The sequence below is a fragment of the Penaeus vannamei genome, chromosome 10 (assembly GCF_042767895.1).
Source record: "Penaeus vannamei isolate JL-2024 chromosome 10, ASM4276789v1, whole genome shotgun sequence".
Lineage (NCBI taxonomy): Eukaryota > Metazoa > Arthropoda > Malacostraca > Decapoda > Penaeidae > Penaeus > Penaeus vannamei.
In genome coordinates, this window is record NC_091558.1 from 18,415,725 (window position 1) to 18,428,224 (window position 12,500).

Here is a 12,500-nt window from a genome sequence, read left to right on the forward strand (position 1 = left end):
ACTGCCTGAAGGTCAACTTCATTTCTGTTACTTTTAAGAGCTTGGTGGACATTACTTCTATCGCTAATGGCTCTCTTTGGAGAGAGAGGGAACGAGAGGTAGAGAGCGGGAGGGAGAGAGAGAGAGGGAGAGAGTGAGAGTGAGAGGGAGGGAGGGAGAGAGAGGGAGGAGGGGAGAAGAAGGAAAGGGAAAGGAGGGAGGGGAGTGAGAGGGAGAGACGAAGGAGGACGGAAGACAGGTGAGAGGGAGGGAAGGGAGGGAGGGTATAGAGAGAGAGAGAGAGAGAGAGAGAAATAAAAGTATTTATTTCCATCAAACACAATAGGATATAAAACATACATCGTATTCACATATCAAGTAATTAGGAATATTGGAATAAATAATATGAAATATTGAATACAAGATATCATTTCCCATCAATTATCTAATGAAGAGTATTTAGATCAAGACATTTAGTGATATTGCACAAGTTTGCTTTTCTGAATATGGAACTATATCAAACTTAAAAAAAAAAAAAACGTAGATATTATATAGTGGATATTTCTTTTGACAGTTATAGCTATAGTAGTTAAACAAGAATTTCCTGAGGGGGAAGACTAGATAAGTAGCAACTCGAGGAGGTATCATGGCGTCTGTTTTGATGTTCAGTGAAAATATAACCATTACAATCATTATTTTCCATTCTTTTTGAAAATAGAAAAGACCAAAATGACCATATTCACAAAACATCCATAACTTTGTGACGTCATCAAAATAAACCCAATATGATTTTTTTTCCCAAAAATAGAATCAGACGCCATGACACCTCCCCGAGTTGCTACTGATCTAGCCTTCCCCTACGGGTTTGTCTTGTTTTGACATACTCCCATCTTCCACAGCTGGGAGAGTCAAAAGCCAATCCGGTAAATTCCGGTTCAGAATACTATACACCATTATGCACGTACCATATATATTTTTCTTTCTTTAATTTTTAACCACTGTAACTTTTTTATAATCGGGCTAATATGGCCATATGTACAGATCCCTTCCATTGCCACTCGGGCTGCAAAACTTTGGAATTGTGTGCCCTTTCTACCTGAGTGACATTGGTTGTTCCCCATGTTATTAAACAGTAATCAACAATGCTCAAAGACAGTACCTGAACAACTTGAATCCTAGTAGTTACATTAAAGTAGTTATTTTTGCGGTTCATATACATTAATATTCCAGTAACTTTTCTATACATATCACTGTGGGCATTGGATGACATGTGCCGATCTATGTATAGGCCTCGATTTTTAGCCTGTGTGCTTGGCAATCAACTTTGATCTTTATGCCATCAGAAATTCTGTTTATGCATTGAGTAGTGCCTGTAAACATATACTGATTCTTCTTTGCATTTAGCAGCAAACCGTGATGAAGACAATACTTCTTTGCCTTATATAATCTACGTTCAGCCTTTTTAACCAAATTTTCGGTTTGTTATAGTATCTGCTAAGAAAACCTGAGTATCATCTGCATACTGAACCAATATACCCTAATTCATGTGTTGTGACATGTCGTTTCTATACATTGAAAATAAAACCGGTCCTAATATTGATCCTTGTGGAGCACCGTAATCTGCCTTTGTTGTGTCTGAAACTTCACCGTTGACGCGCACCGACTCTAACCTATCTTTAAGATAATTTTGAATTCGAAATGAATCAATTGCTACTTAGAACATTTTTGGAGGACTACGTCGTGATTCACACTCTCATATAGATAGATCACATAATATTGATTTTTTGTTGTCTCTGTTCTTGTATATCTCATTACTTATTTTTAATTGCAGTTCATATGGACAAATGTTTTCGAAAACCGTGTTGAGTATCGGATAAAAGAGCATTGGATTGCAGATGTACCATTAGTTGCTCTGCAACATTTTTTTTCGAATATCTTTGTCAACGGCAAGACGGATACAGGTCGGAAGTTGTTTGGGTCATTTACGTCTCCCGTTTTGAGCAAGGGGATATATCCGTATTGATAAAAGATAAAAGATAAATTTATGATAATTGTTAGCTAGAATGCAATGACTGTAAGTGAATCTTTGATAAATCGTGTTGGTCATCAACCTATTTTCATTAACTAACACTGCGTGTGTTTCTTTATAAGTTTTCGTACCAACAATTGGCATAAAATGGTTAAATTAATTATTAATTTTGACGTCATCAAAATTGTATCTTGAGATTTTTCATGGTACAGTTATCCTCACAGCACAGCCATCTTTCTATTTCTTTGTAATAAGAAAATTAACATCATATATTTTACTTGTTTAAAAGTTTCTTTTTTTCCTCATATTAATTTTGTAAAGTAATATGTATCTGACCTTTTTTCCAACTTATTTGTAGATTATTTCTTACATTCATTTTTGAACGAATTTCGTCTCTAATCCAAAGTGCATAGGGTCGACCAAAATACCTTAGTGATGCTTGGAGCGCAAGCGTTTAGACAGTCGTTAAAGACCATGGTAAAAATGCATAGCTGCATGTCTATATTATCTCTATTCATTGTAATATTTTGCTCTGGAACGTGGTCACGTGGTCTGCTGCAAAACCTTTCTCGGGAGCAATGTTTCAATCACGGAAGGTTTTAAAATTCAGGCACACGCTTAGGTTTATTGATGCAAAGTGTATATAAGTTCATGGTCAGTATTTCGGTCGGGCAGACAGAGAGGGAGGAGAGAAAGAGAGAAAGGTGGGGAAAGAGAGAGAGAGGGGGGAGGAAGAGAGAGAGGAGAGGAGGAAGAGAGGGGGAGAGCAGAGGAGAGAGAGAGAGAGAGGGGGAAGAGAGAGAGAGAGAGAGGGGGCAGGGAAGAGAGAGAAAGAAAGAGAGGGTGGTGGGGGAAAGAGAGAGAGGAAGAGGAGAGGAAGAAGGGAGAGGGAGAGGAGGAGAGAGGAAGAGGGAGGAGAGAGGGAGAGGGAGAGGGAGGAAGGAGGAGAGGGAGAGGGAGAGAGGGAGAGGGAGGAAGAGGAGAGGGAGGAAGAGGGAGAAGAAGAGAGAAGAGAGAGAGCGAGAGAGAGTGAGAGAGAGAGAGAGAGAGAGAGAGAGAGAGAGAAGAGAGAAGAGAGAAGAGAAGAAGAAGAAGAAGAAGAAGAAGAAGAAGAAGAAGAAGAAGAAGAGAGAGAGGAATAGAGTGAAGGAAGGGAGGGAGAGAGAAAGAGAGAAGGGGAACAGAGAGAGATTTGCTTTCATTGATGCAAACTAAATAAGTTCATGATCAGTGTTTCGGTCGGACAGACATCAGTTACGATAACGAGGTCGGGTTTATTAGTTATAATAACATCCAAGAGTGTTATTGAGGTTGCAGTAATGCAGTTTATCAGTTAGTCGAGTCCGTTTATTATTCATGATTGTGAGTTTTTCATTGGGGTCTCGTAGACTACCGTTTAAATCGCCCAAAATGAGGAAAGTTTTTGGCAAATCATCTGGAACGCATTTGATAGGTATTCAAAGATATTATAAGAAGAGCGGGTGGCGATATATACAGCCAATAATGATAGAATGCAATATTAAGCCAATATATCCTCCAGTCTAATTCCATTGAATGTATTCATGATGATTCGAGTGGCATTAAGATCATCCCTTACATCGATGCAGGCTTAACGGTCTTTGTCATTAAGGTAGACGTTATAGTTGGTGACATTAACAAAAGAATCGGGAGGGAGGGAGGGATGGAGAGAGAAGGAGGAGGGAGACAGAGAGAGGGGGGAGGGAGACAGGGAGACAGGAAAAGGAGGGGAAGGAAAGGAAGAGGAAGAGAGAGGGAGGGAGGGAGGGAGGGAGGAGAATGAGTAGGAAAGGAAGAGGAAGAGAGAGAGGGGGGAGGGAGATGGAGAGAGAGAAAGTGAGAGGGAGGAAGGGAGGGAGAAAGAGGGAGAAAGAGGGAGAGAGAGAGAGGAAGGAAAGAAAGAAGGGAGAGAGAGGAGGGGGAGGGGTGAGATAGATAGATAGAGAAGAGATGATGAGAGGAGGAGGAAAGGGAGGGATAGAGAGAGGGAGAGAAGGAAAGGAAGGGAGGGAGGGAGGGAGATCGAGGAAGAGGAAAGAGGAAGGGAGGGAGTGAAAGGGGGTAGGGAGGGAAGGAGAGAAAGAGGAGAGGAGAGAGGAGAAGGAGGGAGAAAGAGAGAGAGAGAAAGAGAGAAGAGGAGGAGGAGAGGAAGGAGAGGAGAGAGAGGAAGGAGAGAGGAGGAAGAGGAAGGAGGAAGAAGGAGGAGAGGGAGGAGAGGAGAGGGAGAGGAGAGGAGAGGGAAGGAGAGGGAGGAGAGAGGGAGAGGAGAGAAGGAGAGAGGAGGAGGAAGAAAGAAGAAGAGAGAGAAGAGAGGGAGGAGAGGAAGGGAGGAGGAGAGGAGGGGAAGGAAGATAGAGGAAGAGGAGGGAAGGATGGTGGGGGAGGAGAGAGAAGAAGAGGAAGGAGAGGAGGAGAGAGGGAGGAAGAGAGGGAAGGGGGAGGGGGAGGGGGGGGGGAGGGTGAGAGAGGGGGGAGGAAGGAGGAGGAGGGAAAGGGAGGGAGAGAGAGAGAGAGAGAGGGAGAGGGAGGGGGAGGGAGATAAAGAGAGGAGAGGAGGAGGGGAGGGAGGGAGGGAGATAGAGAGAGGAGAGGAGGGAGGAGGAGGGGGAAGATAGAGAGAGAGGAGAGGGGAGGGGGAGAGAGGAGAGAGAGAGGAGAGGGAGAGAGAGAGGAGAGAGAGGAGAGGGAGAGGAGAGAGAGGATGGAGAGAGGAGAGGGAGAGGAGGGAGGGGAGAGAAAGAGAGGAGAGGAGGGGCGAAGAGGGAGAAAGGAGAGAGAGGGGAGGAGGGAGGAGGGGGATGGGGGGAAGACAGAGAGAGGAGAGGAGGGAGGGAGGGAAGTGAGAGGAGAGAGAGTAGAGGAAGGGGAGGGAGGGAAGACAGAGAGAGGGAGAGGAGGAGGAGGAGGGAGAGAGAGAGAGAGGGAGGGAGAGAGAGAGAGAAGAAGAAGAAGAGAGAGAGAGAGAGAGAGAGAGAGAGAGAGAGAGAGAGAGAGAGAGAGAGAGAGAGAGCAGAGAGAGAGAGGAGAGGAGGAAGAGAGAGAGGGAGAGGAGGGGAGGAGAGGAAGAGAGAGAGATAGGGAGAGGGAGGGGGAGGGAGGGAGAGAGAGAGTAGAGGAGGGGAGGGGGAGGGAAGACAGAGAGAGGGAGGAGGAGGGGGGAGAGAGAGAGAGGGGAGGAGAGAGAGAGAGGAGGGAGAGAGAGAGAGAGAGAGAAAGATAGAGAGAGAGAGAGAGAGAGAGAGAGAGAGGGAGAGGAGAGGGAGAGAGGGAAAGGAGAGAGGAGAGGAGAGGAGAGAGGAGAGGGGAGACGAGAGGGAGAGGAGAGGGAGAGAGAGAGAGGAGAGGAGAGAGGAGCGAGAGGAGAGGAGAGGAGAGAGAGAGAGGAAGGAGAGGGAGAGGAGAGGAGGAGAAGGAGGAGGGAGAAGAGAGAGAGGAGAGAGAGGGAGGGGCGAGGGAGGGAGAGAGAGAGAGAGAGGAGGAGGAGGAGGGAGGGGGAGAAGACAGAGAGAGGAGGAGGAGGGGAGGGAGGGAGAGAGAGAGAGTAGAGGAGGGGGAGGGAGGAGAAGACAGAGAGAGAGGAGAGGAGGGGAGGAGGGAGGGAGAGAGTGAGAGAGGAGGAGGGGTAGGGAGGAGAGAGAAAGATGAGAGGAGGAGGAGGGAAAGGGAGCGAGGGGGTAGCGAGAGAGAGAGGAGAGGAGGGGGGGAGGGAAAGGAGAGAGAGAGAGAGTGAGAGGAGGGGGAGGAGAGGGAGGGAGAGAGGAGAGGACAGGGGGAAGGAAGGAAGGAAGGAAGAGAAGGGGGTGATGGAGGGAGGGAGAGAAAGAGGGAGAGGGGGAGAGAAAAGGAGAGAAAGGGAGAGAGAGGGGAGGGAGAGAAAGGGAGAGAGGGGGAGGGAGAGAGAAGAAAGGGAGAGAGGGAGGGAGAGAAAGGGAGAGAGGGAGGAGGGAGAGAAGAGGGAGAAGAGGGAGAGGAGAGAAAGGAGAGAAGGGGGGAGGGAGAGAAAGGGAGAGAGGGGAGGAGAGAGAAAGGGAGAGAGAGGGAGGGAAGAGAAAGGGAGAGAGGGGAGGAGAGGAAGCAAAGGGAGAGGGGGAGGGAGAGAAAGGGAGAGGGGAGGGAGAGAAAGGGAGAGAGAAGGGAGAGGGAGAGAAGAGAAAGGGAGAGAGGGCGAGGGAGAGAAAGGGAGAGAAGGGAGGGAGGAGAAAGGAGAGAGAGGGAGGAAGCAGAGAAGGGAGAGAGGGGAGGAGAGAGAAGCGGAGAGAGGGAGGGAGAGAAAGAAAGGGAGAGAGGGGGAGGGAAGAGAGAAAGGGAGAGAGGGGGAGGGAGAGAAAGGGAGAGAGGGGGAGGGAGAGAAAGGGAAGAGGGGGAGGGAGAGAAAGGGAGAGAGGGGAGGGAGAGAAAGGAGAGAGGGAGGGAGGGAGAGAAAGGGAGAGAGGGAGAGGAGAGAAAGGGAGAGAGGGGGAGGGAGAGAGAGGGGGAAGGAAGGAGAGAGGGGGAAGGAGAGAGAGGGGAAGGAGAGAGGGGGAAGGAGAGAGAGGGGGAAGGAGAGAGGAGGGGGAAGGGAGAGGGAGAGAGGTAGAGGAAGAGAAAGAGAAAGAGAAAGAGAAAGAGAGAGAGAGAGAGAGAGAGAGAGAGAGAGAGAGAGAGAGAGAGAGAGAGAGAGAGAGAGAGAGAGAGAGAGGAGAGGGAGGAGGGAGGGAGGAGAGGAGAGAGAGATAGGATAGGAGGAGAGGAGAGAGAGAGGGGGAGGAGAGAGGGGAGAGAGAGAGAGAGAGAGGGAGGGAGAGGGAGAGAGAGAGAGAAGAGAGGGGGGGAGAGAGAGAGAGAGAGAGGGGGAGGAGAGAGGGAGAGAGAGAGAGAGAGAGAGAGAGAGAGAGAGAGAGAGAGAGAGAGAGAGAGAGAGAGAGAGAGAGAGAGAGAGAGAGAGAGAGAGAGAGAGATGGGGGGAGGGAGAGAGAGAGGGGGAGGGAGAAGAGAGAGGGGGGGACGGAGAGAGAGGAGAAGGAGAGAGAGAGGGGGAGGGGAGAAAGAGAGAGAGGGGGAAGGGAGGGAGAGAGAGAGGGGGAAGGGAGAGAGAGAGAGAGGGGGAAGGGAGGGGGAGAGAGAGGGGGGGAAGGGAGGGGGAAGAGAGAAGGGGGAAGAGGGAGAGAGAGAGAGAGGGAGGGAGAGAGAGAGAGAGAGAGGAGAGAAGAGGGAAGAGGGAGAGAGAGAGAGAGAGGGGGAAGAGGGAGAGAGAGAGAGAGGGGGAAGAGGGAGAGAGAGGGAGAGAAGAGAGGGGGGAAGAGGGAGAGAGAGAGAGAGGGGGGGAGAGGGAGAGAGAGAGAGCAGGGGGGAGGGGAGAGAGATTACGAGTGCGGAAGTTAGATTCTCCTGTCTATTTGTGTTGTGGAAACTCAAGCGTATATACTGTGATCAGTTTGATGAAGACTGTGGAAAGGGCGCTGAAGAGGGAAGACCTAAGGATACTGAAGAGGGGAGGGAGAGGGATACTGAGGAGATTAAAGATGAAAGATTTAAAGATTTAGTTTTAATTCCATTTGTTACAATGGATATTCTTTGCTGTGACATACTGTCTGTTTTATTTTGCTTCTAAATCAGTGCAAGGAATGGCCGGGGTTGCCATTCACTGGAAGCGCGCGGGATTGAACGCAGGTCAGCTAGACCACCACGCTAACCGCTGCGCCACAGAAGAGGGAAGGATAATGAAGAGGGAATGAGTAAGGATACTGAAGATGGAAGGGATAAGGATACTGAAGAAGGAGGGGGTAAGGATAAAGGATACTGAAGAAGGGGGTAAGGATAACGAAGAGAGAAAGGGTAAGGATACCGAAGAGGGAAGAGCCAAGGATGCTGAAGAGGAAAGGGATAAGGATACTGAAGAGGGGGGGTGAAGACGGAGGGGTGGGAACTGAAGAAGGAGGGGAGGAGACTGGAGAGGGAAATGGGCGAGGACACTACAAAGGGAAGGGCAGAGGCGAGGACACCGAAGAGGGGATGGGAGAGGACGCGCAAGAAGAGGCGAGGGCATCCGAAGAAAGAATGAAAGAGGACGCTGAAGGAAGAGGCGACGACATGCAGAAGATGGGCTTGTAGGAGTTGAGTCTGCATCTGGTACGCAGACCTCGCTCTCGTCCTCCTCCGCCACCACCTCCTCCTCCTCCATCATCTCCCCCACCACTACCACCCTTCCTCTTCCTCCTCCTTCTCCTCCTCCACCTCCACCTCCACCTCCACCACCTCCACCACCACCTCCACCTCCACCTCCTCCTCCTCCTCCTCCTCCTCCTCCTCCTCCTCCTCCTCCTCCTCCTCCTCCTCCTCCTCTACCTCCTACTCTACCTCCTCCACCTCCTCTCGAGTACGTGTATGGTGTCCCTCCACCTCGCGTCGCACGGGGCGGGTTCGGTGTCTGTCTGTTTTTGGCTGGTGTCTCGAGTCGTAAGAGATGGGGTGTTGTGGCATCGGGTACCAGGAGCATATTATTTCTGATACCATTGCCTTTGAACCGCGATTTCGTTGTCGTCTGTGTCAGATTCACTTTCTCATGAATCTGAGATTGCTGCTGTTTGTTGACCTTTTGCAGCGAATTTAATATCCTTCGTCGCTACGTGGGAATGATTCATTTAAGTAGATCGTTGCAGGGTAGTTGTTGTAGCCGTCCGTGTAGTCGCCCTCTTGTCCGCACATGCCGGCGACCGTGGTGTGAATGGTGAGGTCTCGTCGGCTGGGGGTATCGGCAGTGTTCGCCCGTGTGCGGTATCCCCGGGTGGCTCGGGCTTCGGCTGCGCGGGAGATGATTCGGCGGTTGCGGCGTTGAATTGATGATTGGTCTGTTTGTTCTGAGTTGTAGAATGATTCGTCAGTGGTCTCAAGCTGGTTGTACGAGAAGTTGTATTTGAGGAAGGAAGCGTGCAGAAGCCGTGGTGGAGTCGAAGCCACCGCCACCCTTTACGCGTCGGGACACTCCCAACCTCAGAGCAGATGCCCAGCGCCCAACTGAGCGACGAGACCATAACTTAGGATAATTTTATTGTGTTACACATATCGTCAGTTTAGTTCTGATTATACCACGTCCAACTGAATTAAAAAAACACAAATTCTCGTAAGATAATGCGTAAAGTCAACAAACTCCGCCAAAGTCACAAATACGAGTCGCACGAATGTCAACAGTAGCGGGTGACCCTCTCCCTCCCTCCTACCCGCCCACCCCATCCCCGTCTCCGCTCCCCCTCCCCTTCCTCCCCCCGACCCACCGTACCCAACACATGGAACGCACTCAGTGAGCCCCATCGTTGCCGTGTCTGTCAGTCAGCACGGCCGTAAACCCGGGATATATCGTTCAAGTGACTAACGAGTGGTGTGTCGTGTGTGGAAATCATATGCGTGTGTCGTGTTTGTACTATCGTGTGCCTAAAAGAGCTGGTGAGTGAATCGGAGAGCTTTGTGGAGAACATTATCAAGTGAGAGGCTGCCCGAGACCTGAGCGTAAACAAAAAGTTTTCAAACTTCCCGTGAGAACGCGGGACTTCGTGGTGGGAATTTCGCATTTTTCTCGGCTGAGGAGCATCTGACGGGGTGAGTATGACTCATTGAGGCTACATGGAGGTGTAACGCCATGAAAGACGGTAGGAAATGTGCGGAAAGGGCCGTAACAAGGGTAAAATCAGAGGAAATAGGATATGAAATTAGCAAAGCATCCGCTAGAGGGCAGGGCGGGCGGCCTCATTCAGCGCGGGTTGAAAGTCCTGGGAAAATATGGGTTAGCGTGGGAATTTTTCACTCTTTCTTCCCACACACTTCTTTTTGCGAGCCAGAGAGAAGTAAACAATGGCCTGGAAGCTAATTTTGGCTTTCTGAGAGCTGAAATTCCCGTCTAACATATTCGGGAAAGGACCAAATGAAAGATGTTCGTCGTGAGTGGAGGGAGATGGGGTCCGTGGGTCGAGTTGCCAGCTGTCACAATTGAACCTTTTCTGGAGCAGCATGATTTTGCAGCCGTTCGGCGTTCCCGACGCAGGTGGGGGCTCGGGCATCGCAAGGGGAGAACGAGTAGCCGAGAACTCCGTCGTCGGTTCGGTCATCCTCCACGAAAGGGTTGTGGGACGTCGCCGAAAGTCCCCGGGGACGTGGGACGTGTGTCTCCCCGCCGGAGGATGCCAGACACCGCCACGGCCCAGCATCCGAGTCCTTGCTGGCTGTGAGAGGTGGTCACTGTCCTCCCATCGCCACGAGAGCAGCCAGGCATGGCCTCCAAGGATGCGGGGGTTTAAAGGGCGGCCGTGGTCGTGTCTTCTGAAGAGAGGCGAGGACACCGAAGGCGAGGAAGGCGGAGGAGGGACGCGAGAGATGGCCAGGGCTCTCCTTGGGATCTGTGTGGTATACACGGGGCAGCGGGCGGGCCGGGGTGGGTCCTGGGAAGGTGAGGGGTGTGGGGGGAGGACAAGGGTTCGCTGGAGGGTGGTGGTGGGGTTAAGAGAGGGAGGGGGTGGAAGAGGGGGAGGGGAAGAATGGTGGTTGGGTGGGGCGAAAGAGAGAGAGAGAGAGAGGGAGGACCTCCGCCCTTCGCGCCTCTGGGTCGAGGGAGCGCACGGCAGTTGACACACTATCTCAACCTGCACCGCGGCCGCTGCACTAAATAACACCGCAGCTCCTTTGTGGGTCGCGTTCAGAGCCCTGGTGAATTGCCTTTCATATTTTTGTCTTTCTTCCGATTCGTCTCCGTGTACCGTGACGTAACAGTGCCCACGGGCCACCCCTCTTCCCCTTTCCCCCCTTCCACTCTCTCTCTCTCTCTCTCTCTCTCTCTCTCTCTCTCTCTCTCTCTCTCTCTCTCTCTCTCTCTCTCTCTCTCTCTCTCTCTCTCTCTCTCTCTCTCTCTCTCTCTCCCTCCCTCTCCCTCTCCCTCCACTCTCCCTCTCCCTCACTCTCCCTCTCCCTCACTCTCCCTCCCCCTCCCACTCCCAGCACTTCCTTCCTTCCTTCCTTCCTTCCCTTCCTTCCTTCCTTCCTTCCTTCCTTCCTTCCTTCCTTCCTTCCTTCCTCCCCTCCCTCCCTCCCTCCCTCCCTCCCTCCTTCCCTCCCTCCCTCCTTTTCCCACTACCTTCCTTCCCTCCCTCCCTCCCTCCTCCCTTCTCCCTCTCCCCCTCCCCTCCCTTCCCTCCCTCCTTCCCTCCCTCCCCTCCCTCTCCCTCCTTCCCTCCCTCCCTCCCTCCCTCCCTCCCTCCCTCCCTTCCTCCCTCCCTCCCACTAATAAATCTCCGAAAACAGCAAATCTTATCTACCTTGTTATCTTTTCGTCGTCGAATCTCCTCGGCTTTTATCTGGCGGCCGGACCTAACAACTTTTTCTCACAGGTGTTGAACAGCGTTTGGGATTCTGAAGGAGGAGGAGGAGGAGGTGGGGGGAGAGGGAGGAGAAGGAGAAGGGGGGGAGGAGGGGGGGGGGGAGAGGGTATGGGAGAGGAGAAGGAGATGGGGGGAGTGAGTAGGAAGAAAGCAAGAAGCAGAAACAGAAAAGTAGAATATTTTTGATGTGTAGTGATGTGATTTGACCTTGAGGGAAGTTTAAGAGAATTAGTTACTTTTGTCAGTGTTTTGTTTATATCGTTTATTTCTGTTTATTCTGCGCATTTTGTTGCCTTTGTTTTGATTTAGGGGTTGTTTGGCCTCTTTGTTTATCTTCCATTTCACTGATGCTCTTAGTTTGCTCTCTCTTCCTCTTCACACTCGCCTAACACACGCCTATCTAATGTCACGCACTGACCCGCCCCTGTGTCCTCTATGTAACGTCCCTCTTTCAGTTCCACACATTCTCTTGTCCTGTCCACGCTTTAATACAGCACGTACCTCTGCTTTACCACACCTATCCTCCCTTCACCGACCTCCCAACATATCAGACATCCTTAAAGAATCCCACAGCTTCTGCCTTGACAACTTGTTCTCCTTCCTCAGACGCATAAATACCCTTCACTTGATCGAACTCCCTTGCCTAAACCACCATAACCTTTTCCCTCATCAACCCTTACCCATCTTCAACCTTTCAACATTACTCATTACGCATAGCAGCTATCACCTGACATGCCCCTTTATTATACCTTCCTATAGTGTTATATGATCTTAGATGTCTAGCACATTTATTTCGCTTTTTAACCATTGACCATTCCTCTTCATAATTTAGTTTCTCCTGTTCCTGTCCTTTCTCCTTTCTTCATGTTTATTTTTGTTTTATTTTATTTTAGCTTTACCTCCTCCCTTTATGTTTTCTTACCTTGCTGTCCATTCATTTTGTCTTTCTTTCGTCTTCAAGTATTTATTACTCCCGACCTTACCGTCTTTAATTTGTCCTTTCTTCTATCCTTCTCTCTCTTCTCTCTCTCTCTCTCTCTCTCTCTCTCTCTCTCTCTCTCTCTCTCTCTCTCTCTCTCTCGGTGTTTCTCTCTCTCTCTCTCTCTCTCTTTCTCTGTCTCTCGGTGTTTCTC

At 50.3% G+C, this 12,500-nt stretch overlaps 1 long non-coding RNA gene across 2 annotated transcripts in view; it reads left to right on the plus strand.

Moving 5' to 3' along the window:
* LOC138862986 (uncharacterized) overlaps positions 1 to 12,500 on the plus strand; it is a 203,506-nt gene that overhangs the window by 8,879 nt on the left and 182,127 nt on the right. Inside the window, exon 1 of one of the 2 annotated variants that reach the window (XR_011398780.1) lies at positions 9,283 to 9,598. The exons of the other annotated variant lie outside the window; for it this stretch is intronic. This is a non-coding gene — a long non-coding RNA (uncharacterized lncRNA). Of the gene's footprint in view, positions 1 to 9,282; positions 9,599 to 12,500 lie in introns of those variants that run through there. 2 annotated transcript variants of the gene reach the window in all.